Source organism: Notamacropus eugenii, chromosome 1 (genome assembly GCF_028372415.1).
Source record: "Notamacropus eugenii isolate mMacEug1 chromosome 1, mMacEug1.pri_v2, whole genome shotgun sequence".
NCBI lineage: Eukaryota > Metazoa > Chordata > Mammalia > Diprotodontia > Macropodidae > Notamacropus > Notamacropus eugenii.
Window position 1 is genome coordinate 639,947,328 of NC_092872.1, and position 15,647 is coordinate 639,962,974.

A 15,647-nucleotide genomic window follows, 5' to 3' on the forward strand; every position below is an offset into this window, starting at 1 on the left:
TCACATGTTCCTTATAATAAATGATATCTAGCTCAGAAAATGACAGCAATCTGTAACATTTGTTTTTAAGTTTAGAGTTCCAAATTCTACCCCTCCTTCCCTTGCCCACTCCCTGAGATGGCAAGTTAACATGTGAAATCATATAAAACATTTTCATATCAATCATTAAGTACTTGAATAAAATAAAAAGAATGAAAGAAAGTGAAAAATAGTATGTTTCAATCTGTATTCAGACAATATCAGTTCTTTCTCTGGAGGCGGACAGCATGTTTCATCATGAATCCTTTGGGATAATCTTGGATCACTGTAACGCTGAGAATGGCTAAGTCATTCACAGTTCTTCATTGTACAGTATTGCTGTTACTGTGTATAGTCTCCTGGTTCTGCTCACTTCACTTTGCATCAGTTCCTATATCTTTCCAGATTTTTATGAAATCATCCTGCTTGTCATTTGTTATAACACAATAATATTCCATCACAATCATATACCACAACTTGTTCAGCCATTCCCTGGATGATGGGTATTCCCTTAATTTCCAATTCTGAGCCACCACAAAATAAAAGTTTTTGTACCAGTAGGTCCTTTTCCCTTTTTTTTGGATCTCTTTGAGACCCAGACCTAACAGTGGTATTGTGAGATCAACGAGTATGCATGTACTCAGGTCTTCTTAACTCAAGCACAGCCCTCTATACCATACTACCTCAATAATCCAGGGGTCTAGGTCTGAATCCTGACTCTGCTGCTTACTGCCCATGTGGACTTGAACAAGTAACTTGTTTGGGCCTCAGTTTTCTTGTCTAAAAAAGTAAAGACACTGTCCTGCAGGATTCTGAAGATTTCTTTCAGCTATACAAGGATCTATGATCTTACTGTAGCTATGCTTTGAAATACTTTAAAAGTCAGGTAGATGTGTATTCTTTCCAAATTTCTTAATTTTAATAGCAAAAGGTTCTATACAGCCATCACAGTGTCACAAACTGATGAAAAATATGACACTGCTTAAGTTGATTGAAATAACATCAACAACCAAATGTGACCAAATAACCCATTCATTTTTGAGAAGGAAGTACAGAAGTGTTTTTCATAACCTGATTAGAGATGAACAGTAAAACAAAACAAAAAATCCTGAAAATTATCATGGAGGACAGCTTTCCAGATATATCAATTTAAAAATTTTACTTAAAAAAACAAAACAAAACAACAATTTAGCCTACAAAAATTCTGCACTCAAAGACATTCTGGGGCTGATTTTGGATATTCCGATAGCAAAAGTCATACTATGAGATAATAACAAGATTAACTTTTAAAAATTAAAGATGTCTTATTTTAGGCTTTGCTTAGATTCCCTTAGAGATTATCTCAGTTTTATGCCCTAAATAAAAAAAAAAAAGGTGGTAAGTAAGTTGACCTTTCATGATCTTCCAGCCTTCAACTGCTTTTTGGCAGCATGGTACAATAAACAGCAAGAGCTCTGGACGAAAAATCAGGAGACCTGGGTTCTACTCTCAGTTATGCTGCTGGAGCAGGTAGGATCCACTTCCCCTCACCTTCCTTAAAACTTTCCCATCACTTTCTAATTTTTGTCTCTCTGCAACTATTGCAATACTTCATAGCAACCAAGTTTATTTAACTTTTGGGATTAAAAAGTCTTCATAAGATCAGTTTCTTGCTTCAGTTACCTGGATTTGTCTCTTTTCAAAAACATTAGAAATTAAGGATTACAGAAACTGAGATGGTAATAAGTACTTACCAAGAAAGAATGTTCTTTGTGTACATCTGTATCTGTATTTCAGGCTAAACTTCAATTATCATGACAGATCTTTCACTGATTGAAATGTTACACAGAGGTCATAATACAGTAAACAAATGCAGTCAGCTCAAAATTATCCACATTATTTTAAGTGAGGATGAGTGATGTCATGGACAATCTAAAAAAATTGCTTTTATTTGACTTGCCATATGTTACATGAGTTTAGAGACAGCAGATTTACTTTCTTTATTGCATGTCTGTTAAGGTAATAACAAAAATAGTTTCCATTTCCTAAAAATCCAGCCTGTCATATTCCAGTTAGCAAAGGAAAACTAGCCACTGTTTTTTATAAATTGCTATACATTATTCAAGTAGTGTATAAATTCATATGTACATAAAGAATAACTGAAGAAGTTAAAATTTTTAAAAATTTGCATGAAATTTTGTAATAACTTCAAATGACAGTTATGTTGACTTTTTAGATATCTGGCAAAGTGGTATGAAGAACAAACATCGGATCTGGAACAGAGTATCTGGGTTCAAATTCTAGCCCTGTTATTTACTATCTGTGAAATCTTGGGTAAGGCACTTACAATCCTGGGGGCCTCAGTTTCCTCATCAGTAAAAAGAGAATGTTGGACTAGATAATGTCTAAGGTAGATCACTTTTAATTCTTATAAACCTATGACCTCTTTGGAGCTCCATTTTCTATCTGTAAAGTAAGAAAGTTAAACTAGTTTCTCTCTAGGAGTTCCTCCAATTCTAGATTTTAAAACTAAAATATAAAAAAAATTAAAAAAGACTGATACTTATAAGTCTGTATTCACTTTTTATTTACACATGTATGTATGTATATGGATATATACATATATATTCATGCACACATATATCTCTCCAGGAAATTCTACTATATTCTTCTAGAAGACAGTAGTGTTTTTGTAAATGTAAAATGATAAGCTTAATCAGGCTGTTATTTGTAGGTTCAAAATACAAGATTATCTGTACTACCAACCCAGTGGGCTGGTTGACCTTTTATGGTATTTTTTTTGCTTGGTTTAAGATTTTGCTTTTTACTGGGAAAGGAAAATAGCTAACAGTTAGAAATTAAGAAATAAACAACTCATTTTATTAATATTTATAATACCAAAGAGTATGTGAAAGTTATTTTGAACACTTCAGAAATTTAAAGAGAAAGGGGACAGGGGGAGGTCCAGATCAATGATATACTAGTGAAAGAATTTCTTGTATGGAAACTACTTCCATAAATGCAGTCAGAACTTAGTCCTTAGTCTGGGACTGAGAGATGTAATAACCTCCCATGATCACATAACTAGTATATGGTAAGAGTAAGGACTTAAATCCATGTCTTTCTTACTCTAAAGCAAGACAACTCTTTATTCACAATGCCATGCTAACTCTAATTTGAAGATTATTATCTAAATAATGGAAAAAGGTCTTGAGAAGTTACAAAATTATGGTAACAAGTACCTATAACCACAAAGTTAGGAAAAAAATTATCTTACAATAGTGTTGCAATTATTTTTAGTTTATAGCAGATCTTTTTTGAACAGCAACTGTGAGGTTTCTCCTCATTTTTATACTTTGAAACCATATGAAAAATGACTTGAGATAACCTAAATTTCTAAAGTATTTCTATACCAGATATTCTCAAAAGAGATGTCACCTACTTCTTGACAGTTTTGAGAATAAACAATTTCACTCTCTATGAGCTCCTATGAAAAAACTGTTAATACAACTCAACAAATATTTATTGTGTGCCTTCTGTAAATGAAAGTTTAACAACAACACCTTTTAGGCTTCCTTTGGAAAAAGAGCATGTTAATGATATCAGAACAAAGCAAGAATATGACGGGAATAGTTTATATACAAGTTACATATCATTTGCTGTACAAAAAAAGGGAGCTAAGAGTTTTTAGTTCACAATGCCCTCCCCCTATCTCTACTAAGAATTCCTTTTCTTCTCTGTTCTCCTCTTCTCCCTTAAGGCCACTTACTGCAGTTACTGTAACAGAGGATCTTATAGAACTACTTCCAAAAGTTAGCTTATAATCATCTAGAAATCAATACTGTGCAAGATAAAAACTAAATCACTTTCACTTTCCTTACACAGGGTAGAATTAAAGCTCAATTATATGGCTTAGGAATACATAAGTAATTTAAAAACTGCTATCTGTTCTTAAGACAGAATAGTTACTACTTACACTTGATTTCCTTAAAATCTTTGGATATCAGTACACAAATTAACCAAGAGTTAGAGCTAGACACAACCTTAGAGACCATGTTTAAAAACTGCTAAAAACAAAGGTTTAAGAATGGTTTTCTTTTTACTAGTTCAAACACTTTTTCCACAATAATGTTACAAGTTGACTAATGAAAACTAGTCAGTGTAATTAATAAATTCTCAAAAAGTATTGACCAAATATTACAATAAGTTGTCAATCAATAAACATATTATTAAATGTTTACCATGTTAGGCACTGTGACATACACTGGGGATATAAAAAAAGCCACAAACACAGTCCTGTCCCTACTCTCAAGGAGTCATAGTTTAACAGGGAGGCAACATCCAAATAACAAAAAAATTATACACAAAGAGAGAGAGAGAAAATAGTGTGAATGGGAGGTCGTTTGGAAGGAATGTACTTGGAGTGGAAGAGGAGGGACAGAGTAAGGAAAGACCTCTCACAGAAGATGTCTCAAAAGGAAGCCAGGGAAAAAAGAGTTGGAGATGAGGAGAGAGAATTTCAGGAACCAGGAGCAGCCTATGCCAAGGTAGAGAAACAAGAGATGGATCATCCTGTGTGAGGAAGAGCAAGTAAGCAGACCAGCATAGCTGGGTCATAGAGTAAAGTAAAATAGACTGTAAGGGACAAGGTTTTTGAAGGATTTACATGTTAAACAAATAATTTCCTATTTTTTACACTTTAGGAAAATCACTTTGGCAACTGAGAAGAGAGGTTGGATTATAGCAGGGAGAGACTTGATAGAGGGAGACCAGTTAGAAGGATACTGCAACAGTCCAGGTGAAAGGTGATGAATATCCTATAATGCAATGATAGCTGTATGAATGGAGAGAAATGAGAGCAGAGGAAGAAAAGCACCATCTGACAACAGATTTGATATGTGAGGGGCTGAAGATGATAGCCAAGCTGGGGAACCCCAAGTGGGGGAACCCTCAACAGCAAATTTTGGAAGAGGGAAGGAGGTGTATATGTGGTATGGGAAAGATAATGATTTGTTTTGGACATGCTTGGCTTGAGCTGTCTATAGAATAGCCAGTCTGAGATGTCTAAAACGCAATTTGGTGACGTGAGGCTAGAACTCTGGAAAGAGATTGGGACTGGATTGCAAAGAAGTGATAACAGAACCTGTGGGAGCCGATGAAACCACCAAACAAGACAGTATAGGGAGAAAAAGAAGAGGGCTCAGGACAGATCCTTGGGATACATCCAAGGTTAGTGGGCATGACTTAAAGATCTAGCAAAAGAGACCGAAAAGGAGAGGATCAGACAGAAAGGAGATCAGTATACAGGAGAAGAGGATGATCAATAGCATCAGACAGGTCAAGGAGGATCAGGTGTGAAAAAAGGTAATTTAGCAATTAAAAGATCGTTGTTAACTTGGAGAAGGTAGTTTCAGTTGAATGAAGAGGCCAGAAGCCACACTGTAGACTTAGTTTAAAAGAGAAAAGTTAAAGCACTGTATAGAAGGCTTTCTCAAGGAGTTTAGCCAAGAAGGAGAGGAGAAATAGAGGATAATGGCAGGAGGAAATAGTACGATCAAGTGAGAGTTTTTTAAGGATGGGATACACATGACTGCATATGCACACAAGTAGGGAAGAAGCAGTAAATATGGTGAGACTGTATACAAGAGTGGGGATGATAGGGGGGCCATTTGCTGGAGAAGTAAAGAGGAAATGAGATCACTGGTGCATGTAGAAGAATGAGTCTTGGCAAAGAGAAGGGGGCACATCTTGGCAAAGGATGATGGAGGAAGATATCTGAATGATATGAGAAGAGGAAGAGGGAAGGAGTTCTCATTGGACTCTATTATGACTTTGAGAGGTGGAAAAGAAGGGAATGGAAAGAGAAGAATGAGGGAAAATGATGCTATAATTGGGAGTAAAAAAAAAAACTGAAACTCTCTCTGGAGATGAAAAACCATATTTTTGATACCTGAGGCTCGAATTAGCATTTTTAAAAGAAAAGTTATTAATAATCCTATTTTTCCAATGTCTTTAAAAAGTCAGTTTATAATTCAGCTTTAGTGATTAAAGTAATTCTTTCCAGTTTTATAACTAGCTATGAAAAACAAAAGTCTGTCTCCAGTAACAAGCTTGGGGGAAAAAAATCAATGCTTTTTGATTTCGAATATATTACCGCAATCAGACCAACAACTGTTTGCAGACAACACACAATAAAAGAGGAAAAAGATTTTTTAAAAAGCCACAATAAACAGAAAATTTTATCTATTGGACATAAGCACTAAGTAAAAACATTCAATAAAGCTATGAGGAAGAGGCAGAAACATTATTTTGTTTTATAACACAAAACCTCTTTAAGGCATAATTAAGTCTTATCAACCAACAAGCACTTATTAAACACCTGCTGTATCTACCATGTAAAGGAGATACAAAGACAAAAAAAAAAAAATTAGGCAAGTATTTATATAGCACCTACTATTTGCCAGGCACTATGCTAAGCACTTTCACAACCCTGCAAGAGAGACGGTATTATCATCTTTATTTTATTGAGACAAATAGAGGTTAAATGGTTTGCTTACAAACAGCTAGTAAGTGGGCCTGATTTGAACTCTGGTCTTCCTGACTGCAGGCCCAGCATTCTATTCACTGTGCCTCTAGAACAGAAGAGATTTTCACTATTCTAAACTATTCTTTGAAAAGAGTAACAACTAAACGCCTTTGAAATATTCAACTGCTAGGGAAAATGGCCTAGCCATATCAGATCTTAAACTTTATTATAAAGCAGCAATCATCAAAATTACTTAGTACTAGCTAAGAAATAGAATGGTGGATCAGTGGAACAAGTTAGGTACACAAGACACAGCAGTCAATGACTATAATAATCTAGTGTTTCATAAACCCAAAGACTCTAGCTTCTGAGATGAGAACTCAGTATTTCACAAAAACTGCTGGAAAAACTGTACAATAGTATGGCAGAAACTGGAAAATAGTATGGCATAGACCAAAATCTTACACTGCATACCAAAATAAAATCAAAATGGGTACACAATTTAGCTATAAAGGCTGATACTATAAGCAAACTAGGAGAGCAAGGAATAGTTTACCTGTCAAATATATGGAGAACAGAATAATTTATGACGAAACAAGAGATAAAGAACATTATGAAATGCAAAATGGATAATTTTGATTACATTAAATTGAAAAGTTTTTGCAGAAACAAAGCCAATGCAACCAAGATTAGGAGGGAAGCAGAAAACTGGGAAAGAATTTCATAACCAGTGTCTCTGATAAAGGCCTCATTTCTAAAATATATAGAGAATCGAGTCAAATTTATAAGAGCATAAGTCATTCCACAATTGATAAATGATCAAAGGATATAAACAGGCAGTTTTAAAAGGAAGAAATTAAAGCTATCTATAGTCATGGAAAAAATGCTCTAAATCATTATTGATTAGAGAAATGCAAATCAAAACAACTGAGATATATCACACACCTATCAGATTGGCTAACATAACAAAACAGGAAAATGATGAATGTTGGAGAGGATGTGGGACACTTAATATGCTGCTGGTGGAGTTGTGAACTGATCCAACCATTCTACAAAGCCGTTTGAAACTAGGCCCAAAGTGCTATTAAAATGTGCACACCCTTTGCCCCAGCAATACCACTTCGGGGGGGGGGGGGGGGGGGGGGGGCAGCTAGGTGATGCAGTGGATAGGGCACCAGTGCAGGAGTCAGGAGGACCTAAGTTCATATCTCACCTCACACACTTGACACTCACTAGCTGTGTGACCTTGGGCAAGTCACTTAACCCCAACTGCCTCATCCTGGATCATCTCCAGTCATCTTGATGAATATCTGGTCACTGGATTCAGATGGCTCTGTCGGAGAAGTAAGGCTGGTGACCTGCACAGCCTTACCTCACTCAAAACAAAGTCAAATGCAAGTCATGTCATTATTTCTCTGATGACATGGTCTTCGGCAACGAAAGACAAACACACACACCACTTCTAGGTCTGTATCCAAAAAAATTATACAAATGGGAAGAGGACCCACATGCACAAAAATATTTATAGCAGCTCTTTTTGTGGTGGCAAAGAATTGGAAATTAAGGGGATTCCCATCAGCTGGTGAATGGTTGAACAAGTTGTGGTATATAAATGTAATGGAATACTATTGTATTATAAGAAATGATGAGCAAGCGGACTTCAGAAAATCCTGGACTTATATGAACTGATGCTGAGTGAAGTGAGCAGAACCAGGAGAACACTGTCCATAGTAACAGCCACAATGTGTGATGACTAACTTTGAGAGACTTCTCTCTTCTTAGCAATGCAAGAATCTAAGACAACTCCACAGGACTCATGATGGAAAATGCTGTCCACATTCAGAAAAAGAACTGTGAAAATAGGTTGAATATGAATGTATTTATAGAGTTTTATCAAATTATATGCCGTCCTGGGTTAGAAGAAAGGGAGAGATGGGGAGAAATTATGGAACTCAAAATCTTATAGAAGTTAAAGCTGAAAACTAAAATAATATTCAAGAATGACCTCCAATATTATATAAACAATATTTACAACAGCATCTTTAATAATTGAAACGTCACCTATGTAACCAATGTTCCTCTTGGTTAAAACAAACAACCCCGCCTCCCCCACCTTTATAAAGTATCAAGGTTTTCATCTGGCATTTTATTCCTCCAGATACAAAAGAACAATAGAGGTGCTTTCTGGTTCTCCAGTAAATCTTCTGAATTTATAACACTGCCAAAGATAAAAGGCCTTGATTTTCGGAAATTAAAATCATCTAATATTATTTGTGATAAGTTATCTTAACTAAATTTCATCATGCTACAATAGTTGCAAAGTCTTTATTATGTATTCAGCTCTGAGGAAGAACATGTTTCCAAAGAATTAAATATGCATTGTGTAAGATGATCTACCCATACATAAAAGAGTAAGCATTTAACCCATTTGGCCTAACTTATCTCTCAGTTTCACTTTTATAAATGGTTTTTCCAAATAGCCTGAAAGTTTCTCATGAATGCCTTTAAAAACATTTTAAAAAATAATGGTGAAACATTTTATTAACATTAAGGTTACATTCAATTATCTGTTCCTAGTAAAAATAAAATGCCTACTTTTTTTTTATTAAGGGCAAATTCATCATATGTAGTTACATAGCATATCAACTTTCAGTTGTATTTGACAGACAAAAAACAAAAACAAGATAAGGTTGATCAAAAATGAAATTCTCTGTTCAAATGTTCATTGAAGATACACTCACCAGCTGATTGTGCAAAACACTTTAGAATGGGCAGAAGAGCTCTTACTACCCTTTTTCATTATAATAGAACTTACCATTTTAGGAAAAGAGAGCTATATTAAAAGAAGAACTGAAAGGAAGATAAGATCAAAAATTCAGGTTGTGTGCTAATTTAACTTAATAAGCACAGAATACCAAATGACTGGTTATGCAAACTATGCACACTATCAGCAACATACAACACATATTTGTTTAAATTTACTACACAAAATTAGAATCTACTTATTTTTCTAAAAAATGTGAAGTATTATATTCTTTGTCCACAACATACCTACTTCAAAAATTCTCTTTTCTAATTTTTATGATTGTATGATCAAACATTTAGCAAAAGAGGCTTCTTCTAACCAAATGGAAAGAAGTAAATCATTCCTTTAATCCAGAAACATACCTTTCTGAAATACACATTTCTGGGCTTCTGGTGCTTAATTTTAGAAAATCAAAGAAATCAAAATATAAAAGTAAAATAAGGCTGTTTTGACCGCTCTTAAGTTTCAATCTAGAGCTGTCATTTTTAAAGTGATAAAAACATTACAGTCTTTACAATTTTAAAGTACATATTTTTTAAAAATTCTATTGAAAATCATACAATATTTTATTGAAAATGGTTTATGACAAAGTCAGTACTTAAATTACTACATTCTCCAGGAGACAGCCCCCCCTTTTTTTTCATTACCAGTCCCCATGCCCTCACACATTCAACCACTAGTACTTAATGTATTTTCAAAGGACAGTTAGCGGGTGGGGTGGGGGGGAGTGTTGGCTGGAGCTGTGATTTTATTGATGAAAACTCCACAAGTTTCTCTCCTAGGAGACTGAGCAGCATCCTAGCAACTTAGAGAGTCACCTAGGGCACTGAGAGGGTTAACTGATTTGCATAAGTTCACAGGGGGCAGCAAGTGCTAGAAGCAGGTTACCCAGGTTTTCTTAGTTTTGAGGATGGGTTTTTATGCACTCTACCATTGTATCTCTCTAATGTAAATAAAAACAGTACTAAATGAAAAACAAACTCTACCAATTCATGAACTTGTTGTCTCCCCAAAATTAATCTGTAAATCAGCTGTTCAGAACTGGGACAAAAGCAGTGAAAGTTGGTTCAGCCTAGGGTTGGAGAAAATAAAGATGAGCTGAAGGCTGGAAGGGAAGCACCTGAAATGGAGCTTGGGGAGAAGGAAGGGGCCTGCAAAGAAGAGCTGGAACAGAGGCCTGGTGAGGATGGATATGAACTGGGGAGAGGAGAGAGAGGTGGGGAAAACCACTGTGGTAGCAGGGTACTGTGGAAAGAGCACTGGTTTTGGAATCAGAAAACCTTGAATTTAATGGTCAGCATTTATATATGACACTTTATGGTTTGCACTTTACAAATATCTCACTTTATCCTAACAACAACCCTGGTAGGAACTATTATGATCCTAATTTTATAGATGAGGAAATTAATGCAAATATTTTTATGAAATAGAAGTTAAATGACTAGCCCAGAGTCACAGTTAGTAAATGTGAGAGATCTGATTTGTACTAACTCGATGCCTCTCATTTAAATCCCAGATCTGTCACTTACTAGCTATGTGATCTTGGGCAGGTAACTAATCCTCTGTGAGCCTCAGTTTCCTCACCTGTAAAGTGGCAGACTGGGCTAAATAAACTATAAGGTCTATTTAATTCCTTACTGTGTGGTTCTAAAGTGAGGTTACACTTCCTCTCACAATCATACTAGCCAGGGCTTAGAAGGATAGAGACAGAGACTTTGGTGGGTGGGGAAAGGAAGGCCTTCCAAAGATTCAGATTTTATTAGTAGGAAGAGAGGAAAAGGAAATTCTAACCTCTACTCATTTTTTAATGTAAAAGACAGGTCTTTTCAAAGTTACAAAGAGATTCATTTATATGTTTTAATGTGAAATATCAGGCATCCACTTCAAAATTTCAAACCCAGCAATTCTTTAGGGCATTTAAGAATTCCTGGTAATGACTTTTTAAAAAAAAATACAAAGTAATAATTCTTATATAAATATAAAATACAAAATAACAGATTAATAGTTTACTTGCAGTAAACACAGTTGAACAATAAAGTTTTAACTGAAAAATTTATAATAGGTTTTAAAAGACCCAAACACTTGGTCATTCTATCATGAGAATTTTTTCAAAGTTGTTAATGAGAGGCAGAACACTTCACATGGGGTTACCAGCCAATCAATTTCCCTGGGGTTGGTTTTAGCAGTTATACAAAGTATGCATTTAGTACTGACTTGAGTAATATTTTTTCTGAATTAGTTAATTATCTATGAACTAAATGAATTCAAATTCTTAAAAATTTCTGTAACAATATAAACTTAGCTTACAGTAATTACTACTTGAAGGAAGAAAAGTTTTAAATTCCAGAGAATTAAGTTCCAAACTGTTCATTTTAACAAATAAGATTCATCAGATCCTGCAAACACAATGTATAATTATTGACAGCTTTTGCCTCTGCATCATCATAACTAGCAAAGTAACTGCTTTATATTCAAGTAATTGTATGTATAAAGAAACTGATCAATACAGTGTTAAAACACACATCTACTATGCTCATATGATTAAAAACTGAACTAAAAGGAAAAAACAAAGTTGCTTTTTTCAAAATTAATCTTTCATGATTTCTACTGAAAATGTTTGACCTCCAACATTTTTTTTTTAAACAGCCTAACTTTTTAGAAAACTCACCCATGCACTTTAGGGACGACCACGTACAATTAATTGAATATGTATGCTCTTCCACAAATTTAAAATGCAGTTTTGTAATGGTTGGGTTTGAATAGTTTGTATTAATTCAAAAATACTATCTGTAGTTTACACACGGTCTAATATTTCTGTGGATAAAATGTTAAGACAATGTTGAGGAAACTGACGTTTTATTTACTGTAGCTAATGTTGGTGAGGTTCGCCAAGAACACTTAAGCTATTGTACTGGCAAAAATAACAATGCCTTTGGAGTCAGAGGACTTGGGTTCAAGTCTCAGCTCGGTCACTTGCTGCCTATGTGACCTTGGTTAAGTCATGTCTGAGCTTATTTCCTCATCAGTAAAATGAAGGGGTTGGACTAAACTGCCTCTAAAGTTTCTTCCAACTTTAAATCTATGACCTCTGCGACAAAAGACAGCATGTTAAATATGCAAAATGTTGATATGTCTAACCAACCAAGTCAGCAGTTCAGTATGGTCACATTAGTTTATACTGATGCCTAAAAGGGCAATTCCAAAACTACAAACAAGTTCATTTTCAAAGATAAATCCTATCCTAAAAAGGATTCAAAAGTTGGCTGGCAGGAAGGATAGGCTTACACCTTAAGGAAAGTTCAAAAGCTTAATTCGACATGACTTCCCCCTAGGAGTGGATTAAAAAAAAAAAAAAAAAAAAAGAAACGACACCGAAAGCAACTTGAACGCTGCTTCCGTTTGCAAACCACTCAGCGAACAAGGGTGAATTATGTCCCTTTTTCTCTCGGCCCAAATTGGAAGGAAAAGCTTCGAATTAAACCACAGGCCGGGTGTCCCCTCCGGGCTCGGCGTGGAGGAAAGCCCCGCCAGGACTTAGGACCCTCCTCGGCATTTAAACCAGTCCCCTATCCGGCGGGGCCAGCCCAGCTCCCGGGCTGCAGGGGTCCGCTCGGACCCCGGCAAGTCAACCGTCCTCGGGTCACAAGTGATTTCTCCGGAGGGTGACGGGGAGGAGGGAGCGCGGAGGGGGGCAGGCGGCCCCGGCCCGGGCGGCGGCCTCGGGCAAAGGGGCAGTGTTTACACCTGTCACGAGGAAGGGGAGAAGGGGGGGAGCAAGCAAAGCTCCGAACTTCACAACTGTGCGGGTGTGTGCGGGTGTGTTTTCCGAGGGAGGGGAAGAAGAGAAAATCAGGGCAGGTAGAGAGGTCAGGACCAGGCGGGGAGCGGGAGAGGTCGCCTCCAGCCGGGGCTGGGGAGCCGGGGGTGGTCGGGGCGGCGGTCGGTGGCGGGGGGGAGCGGCCCCGGCCCCCCAGGACGGGCTCGCCGCAGGCCCCGCGAGCCTCTTCCTTCCCCGCACCCCCCGGGCAGGAGCCCCTCACAGCCACCGCCCGCCTCCCGGCCCCCTGGCCCCCCCGCCCCGGCCGGGCGCGGGGCGGCCTCGGAGGCGGCGCGCAGGGAGCGCCCGGTGTCTGGGCAGCCCCGTCCTCTGAGGGGAGGAGACCCCGGCGAGGCGGCCGCTTCTTACCTGGCTCCTCCAGGGCGGCCGCGATGGGCATGGCTCGGGGCCGGGGGAGGAACTGGCTCCTCCGGGGCGGAGCGGAGTGGGCGACTAGGGAGGGCAAGCTTCCCGCCGCCCTCTCAGCTGAGCGGCGCCATCTACACCCACCCGGACTTTCAGCGCCTCCGCGGTACCCCCATCCCGCTGCCCTCCGCCTGCCGCCTCCGCCTCCTCCTCCTCCGCCTCCTCCTCCTCCGCCGCGGAGATTCCCTCCGCCCACTTCACACATTCTCCCATCATGCAGCGGGAGAACCGCCGCCGCGGCCACGTCATTTCCGGGCGCAGGGTGGATGGGTCGTGGCTGGGCGGGTGAGGTGGGGAGGGACCCCTGGAGGAGAACGGGTGTCACAGACGCTCCTGTCGAGTGCGGAGCTCGGCCCGCCATTTTGGGTGAGGGCAAAATTGCCCTTTTCTTGGTACGGGGCGAGCTGCGGAGGTAAGTGTAGAAAGAGTCGTCCCTCCTTCCTCCCCTTGGCAGCGGAGCCCGAGGCAGGCGTAATGGCTAAAGCAGTGCCTCGGGGCTGGGCCTCCTCTCCTCGGACGCCCCCGGCCCACACTGAATGGAAAGGGGCCATAATCTGGTTGGTTGCTAACTCTGGAGGACCTGGGAGAACTCCGTTGCTCCTGGGGCCCTCCCCTCCTCGTGCCTCTCTTCCCTCTCGGGCCCTGACCCTCGGCCCAAGCCCGGTCCCCTCTCCTGATTTCGCCCCGCCCCCATCGACTTTCCCATTTATCTGCTGCCGCCAGCAGTTAGGAAATCCCAGGGTTCCAGGAGAAGCCGGTGATCTCCTGTGGGCTTCCCCAGGCACCGGGACGGGGACCGGACGAGGGGCTCAGTGGGGAGCCGACTGCGTACGCTGGGTCTCGGAGAATAATCAAAGCAGGACTTTTCTCAAAGATCTAGACGATTTTAGTTATTGACCGCAACATTAGCGAGGAGGGAAAAGGAGTCCACGGCAAGGGGAGAAATCAGATCGGATTCCTCCGATGGGGGATCGCAAAACACCACTGCACGTGTCTTCTCTTCTGAGTGCCCAGTTCATTCAGCAGTATGAATTACCAGGCTGTCTACGTGAATTATTGTGATCACTCAAAATAAGCCTTCCCTTCTTCGTCTCTGCATCGCTTTTACTTGGGCTCCTCACACTCTGTGATCCACCTACTTCAGCGGACCTAGGCATTTTGAATAATTTAAGGTATTTTCGCAATTCTAAAGTAAAGCATTTACATATTAGAGACCATGAGAAAACAATCCCACTGCAGCGCCGGTGTCTGTCTGTTCTCTGGGGTGAGGGGAAAGAGCAGAATTTATCCCCTCATTTCATAGTGACTTTGAGGGCTAAAATAGAATATTTGCCTCTTTCGACTCAGTCCTTGTTAGACGGAGAGATTGCATCGCTACAAATTTTTCCTTCTGCTTCCTGAGTAGTAAGAAAAATGGATATACTGTATCTAATTTATCGCATTGTATTTTGCCCCCTGCTGGTTCAGCAGGTATACATTGTTGCATATAACCCAACCCATAGTTTACTACAAACTGAAAGGAAACTGAAAAAAAAATATTTGGGAAGAAAAAAGTAGTTTGCACAAAAGCGGAAGTATGTATTGGTTTAGAAGTTGTGCTAAATGGCAGGATTCTGAGTAGAACATGTGAGAAATACCACTGTGGATTAGTTTCATCTAATTTGATTTGAAGACAGGTTGTCATTCAGAGAAAGCAGTAAGCCAGATCGTGAATTCAATCATCCGGGGCTCCACTTTGGGAAAAAGTTTGTTCTTGATATCACCTAGTGCTTTATTTATCACTACAACTTGAAGATTTTTTTTTTTTTCACCATGTAACTCGTTTATCCTGACCACTAGAATTGCAGAACTCCCCACAGAAATCCTCTTTATGTCAGTTCAAAGAGAGGGCGGCTAGGTGGCGCACAGTGGGCACAGTGAGCAGAGTGCCAAGCCTGGAGTTAGGAAGACTCATTTTCCTGGGTTCAAAACTGGCCTACGATATTTACTAACTGTGTGACCCTGTGCAATTCACTTCACCTTGTTTGCCTCCTTTCCTCGTATGTAAAATGAACTGGAGAAGGAAATGGCAAATC

At 39.1% G+C, this 15,647-nt stretch overlaps 1 protein-coding gene across 2 annotated transcripts in view; it reads right to left on the minus strand.

Moving 5' to 3' along the window:
* Positions 1 to 13,640, minus strand: part of AFTPH (aftiphilin) — a 93,742-nt gene extending 80,102 nt beyond the window's left edge. For both annotated transcript variants that reach the window (XM_072635411.1, XM_072635410.1), the window contains exon 1: positions 13,516 to 13,640. The gene's annotated coding sequence lies outside the window, so the exon portion shown is untranslated. The remainder of the gene's footprint in view (positions 1 to 13,515) is intronic.
* Between the last annotated feature and the right edge of the window lie 2,007 nt (positions 13,641 to 15,647).